The sequence below is a fragment of the Bos mutus genome, chromosome 13, assembly GCF_027580195.1.
Source record: "Bos mutus isolate GX-2022 chromosome 13, NWIPB_WYAK_1.1, whole genome shotgun sequence".
Taxonomy (NCBI): domain Eukaryota; kingdom Metazoa; phylum Chordata; class Mammalia; order Artiodactyla; family Bovidae; genus Bos; species Bos mutus.
Genome location: NC_091629.1, coordinates 31,114,363 through 31,132,787, shown reverse-complemented (window position 1 = coordinate 31,132,787; position 18,425 = coordinate 31,114,363). Strand labels below are relative to the sequence as shown.

The 18,425-nt window shown below is 42.3% G+C and overlaps 1 protein-coding gene across 1 annotated transcript in view; it reads right to left on the bottom strand.

The window, feature by feature from the left end:
* DIP2C (disco interacting protein 2 homolog C) overlaps window positions 1-18,425 on the bottom strand; it is a 292,751-nt gene that overhangs the window by 142,195 nt on the left and 132,131 nt on the right.

Here is an 18,425-nt window from a genome sequence, read left to right as displayed (position 1 = left end):
TCTTTTAATCCTTATAACCACTGATTTTACAGGTAAGCAGTCAAGGTGCAAATTGTATTTGTTTCTCGCCCAGGGCCTCAAATCGAAAAAGAAAACAACCTTTGTCCAACTCCAAAACTTTTCCCATAGAAACCACACCTGGAGTTTTCACTCAAGCCTCCCTATGTGACCACTGGTCAGCATTCTCACCACCTGATGTCCTGCCCAGTTCTCCACCTGACTAGGAACCCTCGCACCCCACTGCCTGTTTCCATGCCCCCATCCCTGCCCTGTCTCACTAACACCTCAGGCCACACTGAATTCTGCACAAGTCTCATGAGCCTTGGGATGGCTGCTCAGTTTTGTTTTGTTTTTTTGTAACACATACAAGTGGCTTACCTTCCAAGCCAGGCTGTGACACCTTCATGGGTCAGTGTCCTAAAGAACCAAGTGTGGCTCCACTGTTCTACAGACCAGAACTGTATGTTGATGGAGTTAGTCACAAATGAGCTGCAGACACCAACATACAGAGGGACTTCAAATGGTGACTGGATAGACACTGCATTCAGAATCAGGGCAAATGGCTGGTGACTACTTAACTGTTTCGTGGCCACATCGAGAAAGGCAGAGGGAAATCGAGGATTACTCCATGATTAAAGTGTGTGAGACACTAGCCAGGCTCATTGTCACACAAAGGATCTAGTCTGCAACAAGGGCAGGTTCCTCAGGTGCCCCACCCCAGGCATCAGAGCTGAAACGTCCTCACTGCATTTCCTTTTTCACACACAAAGTTCAGTTATTTTAACTCTGGGGCTACTTCAGCTTCTGGTAGACAGAGGTCCATCAGATTATTTATATCAAAGTTACTACAAGTTTATATAAATAGGGGAATCTTGTGTTCAACCAATGAGGATCTTGGGAAAATACAGTAAGGTAGGTGGCTAGAGACAGAAGAGAGAAACTGGAAGCCTAGATGGCCGAGAGAAGGAAACAAGATGGGTTAAAGAAGGTTCTATAAAAGATCGATGCTGGCCAGCTTTACACACAACTAAACCCAGAGCAGCTCCTTGGTTTCTGCCTGAGGTTGACCTACAATCAAGGCCATGGTGTCATCAGTTGGCTATTCCCCACCTCTGCTCCTCCCTCTGGATCTGTAATGAGCACACTGTCTTCAGGGTGAAACTTGCAAACTCAAGGCAGAAACACTACAAGAGGAACCATGCTCCACACCACATTTCTAAGCAAGAGGTTATTAAAACCTATCAATCTACAAAGACTATTCCATGGTTTATGGCAGGTTCATTAGTATTCTTTCAACCTGGAAGCTAAAAGAAACACTATATCAAGGAAACGTGTAGATCACTTCCACATGCTGCATCTACATGTTGTTTCTTGAAAAGGAGCAGATAGCTGCTAATGTTGAAGGACATAGGCTGCAGGATGCCTTGCTTGAGAATTTTCCATACAAAATCCTGAAGAGCTATTTTCCCATGTTTTGATACTCAAGATACCCATTTAACTCATTTCAGAAATAAGTAAATGCAGAAATCATTTGTAACCTCAGTGAAGAGAAAATAAAAGTGGTTTTTTGAGACAGTTTCTATTAATACTTTATCAAAAGTTATTTATATTACTATTCCTGGACAAAAGAGTTTCGTAAAATTGAGAATTTCAACAGTAGAAATTAAAGTTCTCATGTGTTCTGTAACAAAGAAAAGAGACTTACAGTCAAGTTAAAAATCTCAACTGAAAATGCAAGTCAAGTGAAGCCCCCAACATGTGGTTGAATCTCACTGACTCAGAAATCATTCTCCTTCCCAGGTCGTGAAGAAGTCTTTTTCCTATTTATACTGTAGTCAAGAGTTTTCAGGCAAACCCTGAGTATTAGGAAAATGACGGGAAAACTGGCCCAGGAAATGCAAGGAGGGAGATGATACTGCAGCTCCTCTCTTCTTCCATCCTGGCTTCATTCTGGCAGTCAGACTCGGGAATCTGCAGAGCCCTGCGGGCCTCTGGTCAGAACAGGGAAACCTGCAGAGCCAGCAGTGCCCCCAGGAGGGTAGTATGTGAGCCACCACATGGCTGGGTCAGCACCAGGGAAACAGATCAGCCTAACAGGGACGGTTTCCATTCTTGGTGTCAGGAGTTTATTTTATTATTTAATGCTGGAACGAATGCTTTATTTAACAAAGCAATCATTTCCATGTTTGGAATTTTATGGCTGTCAGGAACCTTCAGAATGCCTCTCTCCTAAGCCAATGGCTTTATAAGGCTTAGGGAGCACCCTTGACAGCCTTCTCCCTCCCGCCTAGCTGCTGAAGGCAGCGTCTCTCCTCTTTTCCGCATAGATTCTGCTGTCCTGGCAAGAACCCACCTGTCCAGGGGAGTAGAAGCAGGCAGATGGGGGACCTCTCCTCACCTTAAACATAAACTGGGGGGTCCGCACATCAACTAATTTCTCTGGGTTTCATCTTTCTCAGTAACAAAATATCGGTAAATAACACCTATTACCTTCCACCGTAGTTGAAAAGATCGAATACACAGAAAGTGAAAATGTCTCAGAAAGCACGAAGGAAGGAAGAAAACACAGTTTAAAAACCCAGCATGTACTTGTGTGGCATCTATCACAAGGGCAAACTTGTAGGCTCTCAGGCGGGGCTCCTGCTCCAGCTGGGCAGGAAGAATTCCAAGCTCAGCAGGCAGGCGGCAGGGCAAGCCAAGAGCGTGATGGCTCCAGGGGAGCCAGATGGAAGACAGCAGATAATGGAGCTATCAGAAACCCTGAGGAAACTCTTAAGCCCAACCTCTTAGGCATCCACACACTTCTCTTTCACCCCTGCCACCATCATCATCACTGAATCCCAGATGTTATCAGCTCTCCCTGCATCCCCCACACAGCTGCTCACAGCTCCGGATCTCAGTCCTCTGCACCCGCAGCCAGACTGGCTTCCCACTTAAGAGGGTGGTGAGACTGCACAACCTCGTCCTGCAGCCTGGAGGAGGCTGTTCACGGCTCTCAGGATTGAGGGCAAACCCATCAGCTGGGCCTTCACGTCCTTCCAGAGCCTGGGCCCATGTCTCACAACACAGTATCACTTCACAGTTCATTATGTTTTCCTTTGTTACTATAATATATGTACTGCTGGAGTTATCACTCATTTTTCTCAGGTTTATGTCGTATTTTCCATGTAAAACTTAGAAATTGGAGTTTCATAAAACATTCTTTAAATAAGGCCATTGTTCAGTTGCTAAGGCATGTCTGACTCTGTGACCCATGGACTGTAGCCTACCTACCAGGCTTGAATATAATCTCAGGATTATAAAATCACCAGGACTTATTCAAATAGTATAATGGGAAAAAAATTCTCAAGAACTACATATTAACATGGTTCAGATTTCATGTTTATGTCAATAACCAAAAAGTTTCTCAAAACATTTAGTAAATGGCATGACCAGAAAGAATAATATGTATTTTAAACATGCACTATGAAAAGACTCTGATGCTGGGAGGGATTGGGGGTAGGAGGAGAAGGGGATGACAGAGGATGAGATGGCTGGATGGCATCACTGACTCGATAGACGCAAGTCTGAGTGAACTCCAGGAGTTGGTGATGGACAGGGAGGCCTGGCGTGCTGCAGTTCATGGGGTCGCAAAGAGTCGGACACGACTGAGCGACTGAACTGAAATGAACTGATGTTGAAATCGTAACTCTAGCCAGTAATGCCCAGGTGCTATCACTTAACTCTGACACTTGTCAAGTGTCAGACACTCTGACAAGTGTCAAAAGTCCGGAGGGGGCGTGCACGTCCACAATCACAGGGGCCTCTTTCTCTTGCAGAGTCTTCCACAGAGCAGAAGTTTCATCTTGATGAATTCAGTTTACCCACTCTTCATTTTAGGGATTGTGCTTTTAGTTTCAATCTAAGAATGATTTACTTCGCCATCAGACTTGAAGATTTCTCTTTTTTTGCTAGACGTTTTGTCGTTTTACATTTTACACTGAGATCTATGAGACTTAAGTTAATTTTTGTACAAGGCGTGGGATTCAGGTCTAGATTATCGTTATTGGTCTATGGATGTCCAATTGCTCCAATGTGATTTATGGGAAAGATCATCCCTTCGCCACCACTGAATTAGTTTTGCTTCTTGGTCAAAAATTGGGCATTTTGTATAGGCCTGAGTCCCCCATCCCATTCCACTGCACTGTGGGTCTAACACACACTGTTGACAACTGTGGCTACTCAGGAAGACTTATTAGCACTGGAAAGAATGATTCTCCTACTTTATTCTTCTTTGTCAAAGTTGTTTGGGCTATTTGAGGCCCTTTCCCTCTCCACATAAATTTTAGGAAATGTCTGTGGTATCTACCACAAACTTTGCTAAGCAAACTGCTTTGATAGGAGTTCTCCTAAATTCATGTATCAGTTTAGGGAGAACTGACATCTTTACACACTGCATCATCTGATCCGTGAACAAGGTATTTAACTCTTTGATCTCTTTCACCAGCAGTCTGTGATTTTCATCATCCTGACCCTGTGATAAAGCATGTTTCAATATGTCATGGGGACATATGACATATGACACAGGGACATACGATTCCATCCCCTGCGGCCTGTGCTGTCTATTCCACCAGTAGGCCCCCAGGCAGCTTCAAGAAGCCCAAGATGTGGCCAGCATGTCAAAAGGCAAGGTGATATAGGCCTGGCTTTCCTCTTTGAAATGAGGAGCCACCACAGCCCTCTGCTTCTTCTACCAAAGAGGATAAAACATTGTACTCTGACCTTCTGGAAATCCAGGATCTGAAGGGCACACTACTACTGCCCAACGCTGAATGACCTCTGAAATGACTATAAAATACAACTTTCACTTGGCCCTTATTGAATTAGCTTCCTACTCATTCCTAAGCTTTACCTCAAAATTCCCAAATGCGATGGAAGTGACCCTGACTTTCATTTTTGCATTCATTTACTCGTTCATCGAGATCCTACCATGTGCCACAAACAGATACAGTCCCTAAACACTGCTGAATGAAAGACTAAACAGTTATATTCTCACTTTTAAAACCTGTTTAAAGGTATATATAAAGGGATGCCTAAATTAATGAGTCCAGGAACTGTCTTAAACAAATTGCCCCATCTGGACAAGTAACAGGAATAAAATGGAAACAAAGATTTTATTAGAAACATTAAAACGAATGAATATTATTTCCCTTAGTTTTGCAAGATGCAGAATATTCTAGGATTTTTATATTATTTTATCTTCAAATTATATAATGTGAATATATATAAATATGTCTTTAAATATTTATATACATAAGACATGTAGTAAGCTAGTTATTTTGAGCTAGTTTGTATAATGGTTACTTCTTTTTGTAAGACTAATGAGCTGCAGGAAACACTCCAACAAAAGCTCTGAGGCTTCTTGTGCACAAAATCACTTTCAAGATCAGAATCACCCTGAACTATTGGGAGTAACATATCTGGACAATCTTGGCACATAATGTGTATAATAAAGTTTTGATGAATCCACTACCTAAATAAATAATAATAACCATGACAGTATAAAACTTCTAACTTACAGAAATATGTTTTCTAAACATTTTGCCCAACTTTGATCAAGTGGCAATTCTTAATATACTTATTCAAAAGGTAAATAAGGAAGCATAAAGTATATAATCCTCTACCCAGTGATGTGTCATTAGAGGAGGAGGCACTATAAACAATGATCCGTGTTCTATAGTTGCAATCAACCATCTGCTGGATATTCAAGTACATGTGTATTTAGAGGTAATCGTTATAAAATAACATGCATATTCCAATATGTGAACCATACAATCAAAGAATAAGGAAAAAATCTTTCGTTTAAAATAAAAAAATGATGAGTAATCAAAGTCTGAATCAACTGCAAAGATAATGTGAAAATGTGCTAATGTGGCAAACCAGCTTGGACAGAAAGCAATTCAGACTAGCCACGGGTCAGGGCAGAAAAGCACAGATGAAACAGAGACGACCTAAATCAGTGTGCAAGCACAGTGCCAACGATGTGCAACTGTGTTCAGACCTCTGCAGTAACTCTTCTGTGCCTATACATGTCCAGCACTGCTTCCAGTCCTTGGCACTTAAATTCAAATTCCCACATGGTAATACCTTTCACATCATCACATACCACACATCAACCAACTCCCTGATAAGCTCAGCTACTGTCATTCTCTGGTCAGAGCATGGAATGTGAAAACGTTACAGAGTCAATACAGGAAACAAGACTGGGTGAACTTTAATCTTGATCACTAGTTAAAATGAGATTTGGGGAACACATGAAACTGCCATAATTCCTCAAAGGAAAGCAAAAAATATATTCAGTTGAACAAAAATGAAAACCAGAATTTGTAGAACATTGCCAACACAGTGATATAGACATGTACCTTTAATGCCATAGGTACCCATCTGGAAAGAGGAAAGGTCTCAAGTCAACAATCTAAACCTCTACCTTAAGAAAAATAGAAAAAGAAAAATAAACCCAAAGTGAGTGGAAAAAATAAGAGCAGAAATGGAAGAAACTGAAAACAAGAAAAATCAGTCAAACCAAAACCTACAAGGAAAATCCCAAAGTGTCTACAAAATCAACTCCTAGAACCAATAACTGACTTTCTCAAGATCACAACATACAAAGGCAAACCATATTAATATATAGTAGCAGTGGATATTTGGAATTAAAATTTAAAAAACAATCTCATTTACAGTAGTTATGTAAATGAGACATACTTAGGTACAAATCTAATAAAACATGCAAGACCTGGACAGGATCTGTAGGATCAAAAGGATCTGCATGCTGAGAACTACAAAATGCTGATTAAAGAAATCAAAGAATCCTCGTAAATAGCGACTGACATACACACACTACTATATGTAAAATAGGTAACTTATAAGAACTTGCTGTACAGCTCAGGGAACTCTACTCAATATTCTGTAATAACCTATATGGGAAAAGAATCTAAAAAAGAATGGATATATATATAACTGATTCACTTTGCTGTACAGTAGAAACAACACTGTAAACCAACTATACTCTAATGAAAAAATTTTAAAAAGAAGCATGCCATATATGTGGAATAAAAAACTCAACATAATGAAGATACCAATTCTCCCCAATTAATGTACAGATTTAACACAATTCCAATTAAAATCTTAGTGATTTTTTTTTGTAGATACAGAAAAGCTAATTGTAAAAGTTATATGAAATGGCAAAGGAATTAGAATAGCAGGAAGGTTTTGATAAAGGAGAATAAAGTTGGAGCAATCACACTGCTTGATTTTAAGATCATCAGAAAGTTATAATAATCAAAACAATGTGGTGAAGATACAGATGAACAGAGTCCAGAAATAGATTCCCACAAATATGGCTGATTTTGACAAAGGCACAAAACAAATTTAATAGAGAAAGGACAGCCTTTAACACATGGTGCTGGAATAACTGGCCATCTATTTGGGGAAAGAAACCACACACAAACCCATCTTCAATCAACCCTTACATATTCTATAAAAATTAACTCGAGATGCATGGCAGCTCTAAATGCAAAACATAAAACTAAAAACTTGTACAGGAAAACATAGGGGAAATCCTAATTTGGGGAACACAAAGAATTTTAGACATGACACTAAAAGCATGAGTTGTAAAAGAAAAAATTAGGTGGACTTCATAAAAATTTTAAAGTTTTCTTCTGAAAAAAATGCACTTGAGAGAATGGAACCTCAGCCAGTGACTGTGAGAAAATATCTTCACACCATGTATTTAACAACTAACATTCTAATTTAAAAACTGGCAAAGACTCAGACATTTCAATAAAGTAGATGAACAGCTTGCAAAGAGCACAATAAAATTCATAGAACTGGACAGTCAATTTTACTATTAATATATGCTAATTTTAAAAACAAAGTGAAACTACTTTACTATTAGAGAGAAAGAGAACTTGTACCAGGGGCTCCAAGGCATCTATTTTACAGATTATTACAAGTCCATGAAAGGATTGCTTGCCGCAAGTGACACTTTAACCCAGGAGGAGACAGTGAGCAAGTGAGGAGATGATGGCTTATGCACAAGATGAAAGAGAAAAATAAATTTCAGTAATATTCAGAAATATAATTGACCCAGCTCTTAACCTGCTGTTACCCAGAAAACTGTCTTAGGTCCTGGTGAACCACTGTACAGAAAATTACGTAGTATTTTTTAACATATTTTAAGTTCCTTTTAAGAAGAATCTTTGTTCTTCTCCCTATGGTTTTCATGAAGATTCTCTATATATCATATAAACATCACAGCAGTCATGAAAGACCCTGTCTAAATCTACTGCAGGGACTTTCCCTCCATCGCCCCAACATTCTGATTTCAATTCCAACTCAAAAGACACATTCCCTTCCTGATTACTTCACCCAATAATGAAACTCCAGATCCCTAATGACACTCAGAGTGAAAAAGTCAACTCCTTTCAACTTCTGGCTAACAGACAAAAGCCATTCTCAACAGTTTTGAGAACTGACAGACAATTACATAGAAAGACCTCTAATCCAAAATGTGTATGAATTACAGTATTACTTTCCAAAAAAAAAAAAAAAAGAAAGACCTCAACCCCTTCGTCTGCTGGTGTCTGCATATGCCCTCACTCCCAAGCCTTCAACCCCAATGCCTGCCAGTGCAGAGTTACAAAGAGCAACAGAGAATATTTATCCTCAGGGCCCCATACTGTATAAGTCATTGTCAAATCACCACTGGACAGAAATCTGTTCAAATGCTCTGTGGAAAATAAAAGCCATCTCAGATAGACACATGAAGAAAGCAATTCTGAGGAGGAGGATCTCCACCCCAATCCGAGCTGACATTCCTGCTTCCCAACACCTCTGCTGTAGGTGGGCAAAATCGAGAATCCCCCACATGGTGTAGCCTCTTGATGCCACAGAGCAATCCCAGGCATGAACCACCTGCAAGTTCCAGGACGAAAACAGTCCACAGTTCCTGCACCGGCTGAAACAGATTCACCACCAGCATCCCGGTTAGGACTAAATTATACAGGATAAATAAAAACAGGATCTGAAAGTTACAAGATGCCAATTCAGAGGAAAACAGCCAGAAAACTCTGATCTAAATTACAGATAATGGAGATTTTTTCCCTAGTATCATTCTGTTATCTCACTTTGCAACTAAATAACTTGGTATAACTTCCTTAAAAAAAAAAATCATAAAGAATGAACAAAAAATGACAGCTAACCTAATTCTTTTCAGCTTCCTACTAAAAACAGGAACAAATCAAAATTACTGAAGTTATCACACCTTGTATCTTCAATGTCCCCTATTTCAAATGGTAAACCCTCACTGTCCCAAATAGAACCTACTTTAAGAAAAAAAACAGGTAGGCTCTTTGTTTCTTAACACTTGGAGCCACTTTTAAATACCTCTATGTGAGCACATGTGAATGACTGGTGGCTAGGTTCAACTCATTCATTCATTCAACACTGAATGAGCATGGCTGTGAAACCCTGCTCAGGAGAGCAGGTTCTAGCGTGAACATACACATGTGCTGACACTGGAACAGCCCAGCTGCCTCGCTGGACCTATGTCTGTCCTGGAAGAGACTCAAAGAGGAACAGAGGATGGGGTGCAGTTACCAAGTATTTTGAAGAGCAACTTCAGTTTCAAACTTTTAAAGGAAACAACTAACAGTGAGCACCTCATAAATAAGGAGTTAGTAACACTCCATCTTCTCCTACAATCCTTCTTAAAGCATACATGAGCCATCTAAAGAGTCCCAGGCTCCCCAAGCGGTGCAGTGGTAAAGAACCTGCCTGCAATGCAGGAGACACCAGGGATGCGGGTTCGATCCCTAGGTCGGCAAGATCCCCTGGAGAAGTAAATGGCAACTCATTCCAGTATTCTTGCCTGGGAAATCCCATGGACAGAGGGGCCTGGTGGGCTATCGTCCATTGGGTCACAAAAGAGTCAGACACAACTTAGCTACTAAACAACAACAAGGGAGTGCAACAGACACTGTTGTGGGGAACAGAGAGGAAATGTCAGGGTGGGGCTGCTTCTGTGCTGTGCTGCTGTAGCACACGAGTTGGGGAAGATTAAGGCAATGCTTTTCAACTTTCTCCATCCATCAAGCTCTCACACTTGTTGGCAACACACCCCCAGCCGAGAAAAAGCCTGTCTTTATTTCCTTTCCCTGCATCGTGGCTACAGTAAGTGTACAGCTCACCTATTACCCTTAATGGGTCCTTTTACATTTTCTGTTCATAAATATTTACCTTCCTAAGGCTTTGATGTTAAAAACTTTAAAACGCAGTCCAGGGACGTCCCTGGTGGTCCAGTGATTAAGAACCTGCCTAGCAGTACAGAGGACACGGGCTTGATCTCTGATTGAGGAACTGAGATCCCACATGCTGTGAAGCAACTAAGCCCACGTGCCACCACTAGAGTCTAGCATCCCAACTAGAGTCCACATGCTGCAACTAAGACTCGACGCAGCCAAATGAATATTAAAAAAAATTTTTAATGCAGTCCACAAATATTTCTGGTTTTAGTTTGTTTCTGTTTTGTTTTTACCCTAGAGACACATTATTAAGGTAAACCAAATTCACAAAAATTATAAAGGTTTCCTGAAAACTAACTTCTAATTACAAGGGGAAAAATGACTTTCTACTATTAATACTGATATAGAAGAATGTTGATGTCTTCTTAAAGGGAGAAAAACACTGAATATTTATACATACATGAGCACACGTATCTGCAGTGGTATCCAAACAATTTAAGTGTTCTTACAAATGTGGGTCCAACTACTTAAAAAACTGTAAGTTAAAACCACGCGACTTTTAAGAGTCCTACACTACACTTTCTAAATACATGTACCCAATAGGGGTATTTTCCTTCGGGGTCACTATTCCTAAATTAACATTCCATTTTTAGTCACTGGTTTTAGAATTTGTGATTAGTTTGGGTAAAAGAACTATATTTAATTTCTGATATTGAATTAATGACTTCCAGAAAAAAAGCTACTGAATTAATGACTTTTAGGGGGAAAAAAGATAAACTTTCAAGCTAAATTTGCTGGACCTCATATAAGCTAAAAGATTTGGTTTTTTAAGTTATCTCTGTTGTGTTTGTGTATGTTTCCCTTGAGAATGGAAATATCCACCTAATTTTATTCAAAAACAACAGACACCTGTACAGGGTTTGACCAACCGTCACTCTTCAGTGTGACCCTGACCCTTCACTGTGCCTGACATACCCTCCAAGCAGAAGTCAGTAATGATAACCAAGAGGGTATGAGCAGAAAGGTGACAACAGTCTCAGTGTTTAGCATTCATGTAGGTATTTACACTAGTAAAATATTCACCACAGGAAAACAAACAAAACCCACCCACGTTCACTCTTGATGGCGGGCAGATTTGTACGATGTCTTCTGCACAATAGTTTTAAGTATCTTGTTAAGTAAAAGGATCTAACTGGAACCTTCAAGAGAAGTAAACTTTTATGCAAAGAGATAGGCATTTGCAAACACTAATGGTGAAGACGGGACTTCACCCCAGGCTATCCGTCGTGCAGGCCACAGGAGGCAGAAGCCACGCTCTATGATCCCTGTTCACACAGTGAATGCAAAGTTTCTCAGCTCAACAATGTAAAGACTCTGATGCCCGATGTACTTAAACTGTAAATTTCCACAGAGTTAGAAAACAAGAAAATGAAGCAGCTCCCAGTGACACCCGTTGTGTCCACCAATGGGCAAGGACAGCATGAATGTAGCCACATCAGAGTGAAAAAGGTCCTGTCTGTCTCACTGGCTCTGAGGGATGACTACTGAATCCCATTACGGACACCTGCCCACACTGACGAACTACACTGTCTCCTTACGCCTCATTCTACCCAGACATTCTAACCAACAGGAGTGTTCCCTTCAGCCCTGCTGCTCACAAAATCTGAGCTTCCACTGATTGCTTGAGGAGTTTAAACAGCAGACCTGTGGCCCAGTTCAGGAAAGGGAGCCGGTCAAGCATTTCCTGCTTGCTGGTGCCCTATGGTAGTGAGAGCATCAGCACATTCTCAGCATCTTTCCATCCCTGTCTACAGAATCTTCACCGCCTGCCTCTGGGACAGCTCCTCCTGCTAATGGCTGCTGCCAAGAGAGCTAAAGCTGGGAGGGCCAAGCTCAGACCATCCAAGGCAGCTGTCCTGGCCCTGCCAGACAATGGCTTTTTCCAGGGACAGGCCCCAGGGATTAGTCCAGAGGTATCTGACTCCTCTTCATTCTTAAGGGTCCCAGACTCCAATCCTCAAGGGCACTGCTGTCATTTTTCTCGCCAGCATTTTCTTGTCTTCACTGCTCCCAGCCCATGCGCATCACATGCCTGCTGGCCCAGCGATTCCCACTCTAGTAGCCCGTGTATGGTTAGGACTCCCAAATGACAAATGTCAAGTTCACGCATATTATCATCTATTTCTCTGCATCTAATAATCAGGAATCTGAGTATTGGAATTGTAGGAGACTATGCTTGCTTAGTATTGTGGAAGTGAAAGATAAGATTTTAAGTGCCTACAATGACCTCATTTCTGTAGCTAAGCAACCACCGTAGTGACAAAAGGCAAAATGGGTTTTTAACATCTTCTTTCTATACAAAATGAATGCAATTTAATTTTTTCATGTCCACATTTTCAACATTTCTCACCTGGCAAGTATGCAAATACCAATTTCCAAAGAAATAAGCTGTCCTACAATTTTAACATTTAGCATTATTGTTACTGAAAACCCAAGTCCATGTGCCTGATGCACAGACAGGCCGAACAATACTAAAATATTGCAGTTTGGAACCAAGAAAGGTTTATTAGAGAGCCATGTGAGAAGATGGGTGGCTTGTGCCTTAAGAACCCCAAAGTTACTGCAAGTTTTCAGCAAAGCCCTTTTTAAAGCAAAAGGTGAGGGAGGGGCGTGGTTAGTTGTTGCAAACTCTTGGTGTCAGATCCTTTGTTCTTGAGGTCAGGTCATTGTCAGGTAACAATGTTCCTGTAAATCTCTACCAAACGATGTTATTCTCTGTCCCGACAAGAAAGGGCAAGGTCCCAAGGCACAACTTTCACCCTCCAAGGTCTCAGTCCTGGCTAAGAAGTGGCAAATCTCAGCTGGTGGCTCCCTCAGGGGCCCCCCAGACCCTGTCCAGCTGTCATCGCTGAGGAAGCCAAGTGACCAAACCAACTGGCCCTTAGGCTCCTCAGGCCACCCAAGTAAGGCGGGGCGGGGGGCAACTAGGTCCCACAGACTGACTCAGGCAGACTGATGCTGCTATTAGGTCAGAGAGACAAGGATAGGGGAGAGGTTCACCACTGCTTTAAGGCCTGGGCCACGCCAGTGGGTGGCCTTGCTGAGGGCTCTGGAGCCCAGCAGGACACAGCGCCCCCGCCTGGTCCCTTGGCCTCCCAGATCACCCACTGGCCCAAGGACAGGAAACAGGCTAAAGAGCCCAAGGAAGCCCTCTTACCTCACTCTCCCCCTGACGACCACACCCTCAACCACACATTGGCTGAATCACCTCAGGAATCCCTCATTCACAGCTGGTTACCACTGGGCAGGGCCCACTGTGCTGCCAACCAACGGCTGAGCAGGACCCGTTGCCTGGTAACAGTGTAATGATGCATAACCATGGCTGCACGCTAAGAGTTGCGTTCGCCCTGCTCTATTGCAATGAAGCAAGAATTATCCCAAAAGAGACAAGATAATCTTGTTCTCACATTCACAAATTGATAGTTACATAGTTCAATATCAATTTAATGGAAAGGAAATGTTTTATTTCAGGTTTCTGATCTAAGAAAAATGAACTGAGTTCTGGCAAAGAAATTAGCATTAATTATGTAACTATGCAAAATGCCTCAGGAAAAGTTAACAAATAATGTAAAACAATGAAATCTTGAAAATGTTATAAATGCAACTGAGTTTTAATAGTAATCTGTCCATAGTTAAAATTGTCACAGAAATTTTTAAAATTTTGATACTGAAAGAATAACCCTTATCGGTTTGCATTTCGTATCCATTTACGGTTGACACTTGGAGTAATTTTATTTGATATTTTTAACATATGCATAGTTATTATTTACTCAGTTGAAATATATTCCTTTCTACTCCAAGACTGATTTTCATACTTATGCTGATTGCCAGTCAGTGAAGGTAGCTTTAAAAGATGTGAACAGGAGTTGTTTTGAGGGCTAAACTCTTTATTTTTCAGGATATCTACAAGTAAGAGTTTGGCCCTCAAAAAATATGTAAGCACCCGCAAAGGGATGGCACAGCCATAGTTTCTTACCTGAGTTCAGTATATGAAGGTTCACAGCCTCTCTCACACAATCGTGAACATTCCCCGTCAGTCACAGCACCTCAAGCTGGAGCTGGCACACCTTCCCCTTGCCCCTCCCCAGAGCCCTGTTCTCTGCTACACAAGACCCTTCTCAAAGTAGGAAACCCAAGCAGAAAACTGCTTAATCCAGAACCACCATTCAATTAAGAGGAAACCGCACTGCATTTCTCATCAGCAAACAAGTCAAAACTGTCCTCTTACATCACGCAACCAAAACATTTTTTTTCTTACTTAAAAGATCTCGCTGTCTTTGTCCATTCAGAACCGATATTTCTTAAGCTAAAATGATTTAACTTGACCATGTGAACTTTGCTGTGCAGATCATAGCCCAGCCTCAGGGGTTACAGAGATTTTCCACTCTTATCCATTGAAGGTCACTATCTACAGAAGGGTCAGAATTGACCTCCCCTCCCCTAGTAAATTCCAATGGTAAAAATAGTTAAATTCCATGAAAGTTGAGGAGACACAGGTTTAAAACCTAGTGAAATTAAAAATGTAGTGCAATTCTGATGCTCCAATCATAATTAGTCTTTTTAAGATGCACCTCAGTTACTTTCCTAAGCATCTAGCTGCACATCAACTGCCAGCAGCTACCTGACTCCACAAGGCCAAGCCTTTTCCCCTTGAGCAGATGCTCTAAGGACACAGATTTCTAAAGCCATCAGGATGAGCAGATACTACACTTGGCCACACACCAGAATTTAAGCCAAGGAAGTGCTCCATTCCTTCAAAATAGTCTCTTCTTTTTTTTAGGGTAGACAGCTTCCTAAGATACTGTTCAAGGTGCTAATGAGTTCATCTAATGTTGGCTTCTACTTGGGAACAGAGACAGGACCATCCGGAATTACAAAACAACATGTTACAGACATCTCAAGAAATGGGAGGGCTCAGCATGCTAAAAACATTTCAAAATCCTTCCTAGAAGGTACCCAGCCATGATGCCCAACTTACATCTTCAGGAGTCAATAATACAGCACTGACAAACTGCAGAGGAGGCTGTTTGCTATCCCTCCCCCAATACACACACACACACACACACACATGTCCATTCTCTTCTTCCTGGAGCAACAAACCTCCACCTTCAGCGGAGCATATTCCTCCCACACAAAGACAATGTTCACTGGCCTCCCCTCCAGTCAGGTGAGGCCTCGTGATCAGGAATTTACCGTGGGGTGTGAACTGGTCAGTCCCAGTTTGGATGGGGAAGGCACGGTGCACCACCTTCCTTCCCCTCCTTCCTGTTGGCTGGAATGAGAGAAGGCGGCCTGGTCCCTGCGAGACTTCAGACAGTGACCATGAACCCACCGCACACCAGCTGACCTGTACCTTGCAGAAGAGAGGTAACCCTTACAGCTGGTCTAAGGTCTCTAGTACAAAAAATGTTTGCTTCTGTTCCTTTTGAAAAACTCAGAAATATGAAATGAATGTTTTACTGACTGACAGCATCTTAATTATTTAGGAGTTTAGATCAAACAAAGCCAAAACAGAAAATATAGAACACTCTGTTTTAGGAGACCCAATTCCAGCCTGATGTACCATGAATGGGCCACATGACCTCAAGATACTTAGTTATTTCATCTCACAGCATTTCTTAACTGCTAGATGATCAGTGACTTTAAATTACAACTGTTCTCAAAAGAGCAAGTAAGAAACTCATTTCTGCTTCTGGGGAGGTGGGAGCCATGCCCACTATTCTATTCACACTCACTTTCCCAGATAATGTGAAGCCGCCTCAGAAATGTTGGGTCCACAGAGCAGGCCACTGGACCACAGAATCTTTCAAGCCTGCAATACAGGCAGCCGACAACTGTGCATGTCCAGAAGCAAACAGGAGCATTGCCCAAAGAGACCTTCTGCCTCAGAGTAGTACTTGTCACTGGCCACCTGGCCCCTCAGTAAAGCTTTCTGCCCCAGACCATCCCCTGCCCCAGATCAGCGATCAGCCTGGAGAGAGGGAAACACAAGCTGGTTAGGAGAAAGGAACTGAGAAAATCACTGGTGCTGACATGAACCATTATCTACTCCAATGTGCCTGCCAAACCCAATTTCTAACTGATCGTTTGACCTAAATTCCTTGAGGGTATTTAAGTTAAACACTAAATCATCAATGTCCAGGATTCTCCTTAATACATATTCTTCACAAAAAGGCCAGCACTCAGTGACAGGTGTGTCCCAGTAGGTCCCCATGGGTTTTCTCTTAGATATTTCACCCTGAGCTACAAATGGTCACCATGCTAATATTCTGCTGAGATGCATGCTAAGAGTCAGCGTGACCCAAACACAGAACTCACAGCAGACCAAAATCTTATCTTAGGGACCAAGATGCAACAGTTAAGTCTAAAAACACAAACACTGGTGCCTACGTGGACTGTAGTCTCCGAGCCACAAACCCTCACTCAAATCTCCAGCTCAATGGCCGCGGAGAGCATGTGGATTCACTCATGCAATTCCTGCATTAACTTGGGAGGTGTGACATACTGTATGTCTATGCACATGCATGTGTGCACATATGTACGTGTTTGTGCCATACTTTCAACACCTATCTCCATGCCCATGTAACTTTCGTCCTGGGTACTGAGAGTGTGCAATTAACAGTCAGATGTATGCTACATTTGTTGCTGAGGGTTGCCATGACAATTACCACAAGATGCATGGCTAACACGACAGACACTGACTCTCCCAACTGTGGAGACAGCACTCCAAAGTCAAGGTGTGGGCAGAGCTGCACTTCCTGAGGAGGCTCTGTCAGAGGCAGCCTCCTACCTCTCCCAGCTTCTGGAGTCCTCTGGCATTTCTGGGCTTCTGGATGCATCCTCCAGTCTCTGCCTTGTCTCCACATGGCCTTCTGGTCTGTGTTTCTATGTTCCAGACCTCCCTCTCCTTTCTTACAAGGGTGCCAGTCATCGGCTGGAGCGCCCACTCCACCAACCAGGATAGTCTCACTTGGGATACTCATCTACTTCCCAATGAGGGAACATCCACAGGTACCAGAACTGAAACCTTTTAGGAAGACACAGTTTAACCTACAGCAGATATGGAAACAGCCAAAGGGATCACAAACTTTCTCATTTTAACTCTAGAGAGCCGTGGAGGCAGAAGTCATTGCGAGAGGGAGAGAAAACAGAGGCAGTCATGAATTATTTTTGGAAGTCTAATCAGTTTTTAAGGCTAAACCTTCCTAATAGCATGTTGTTTCTATGTGGGCAGAAAAGAGAAACTGTATGAAATCTGAAGCAGGAAGGTGAAGGTCTGAAAACATGTTATTTCTCTTTAGTTACCACGGTCCCATTTTCAATTGTGAAGTGTCTCAAAGCCCCGCTAACACATTTCAGTTTTTTGTTCTCCCCCTCCCCCATTACACATGCCACTGTATTGTCATAATGGGAGATAAACCAGAGGATTTCAGTATTTAGTGTCAACAGCGCATCCTCCTCAGCACGGAGCATAAGGGGCCAAAGTCAGTCTTCATTAACACCCACTGAACAGCCTGGAGGACTCCATCCAGCGAGGGGTCTCCTTTGTTGCAGTCTGATTTACCCCATGGGGTGGGGGAGGCCTACAGAGTGAGCTGATAATCAAAATCACACTAAACCTATGGCCACACAAAGATCATAAGATAAAGTCAGCAATTCCGGTGGCTGCTCTGGAATACCTGTATCAGATTCTTGCAGGTACATAATATCCACTGAGGCCCAATAAAACCTCTCTGAAAACTCCCATTGTTAACAAACAGGAATTATGGCCCTGGCACAGACTTCTGGTCCTTTCAGGCCCAACACATCCCCTCCTAATGCCCAAGGAGCCAGAGAATGTCAAGTCCACAGGTCTGGCTCGGGGTGGCGGGAAACCTGTTCAAGTTCATGTGGCGTCCTGGAGCCCACTGGCATGGGTGTCATCCCCACCCAATCAAATTTCCCATTTTTCCCTCAACTGCTGCTGCTGCTAAGTCACTCCAGTCGTGTCCAACTCTGTGTGACCCCATAGATGGCAGCCCACCAGGCTCCCCCGTCCCTGGGATTTTCCAGGCAAGAACACTGGAGTGGGTTGCCATTTCCTTC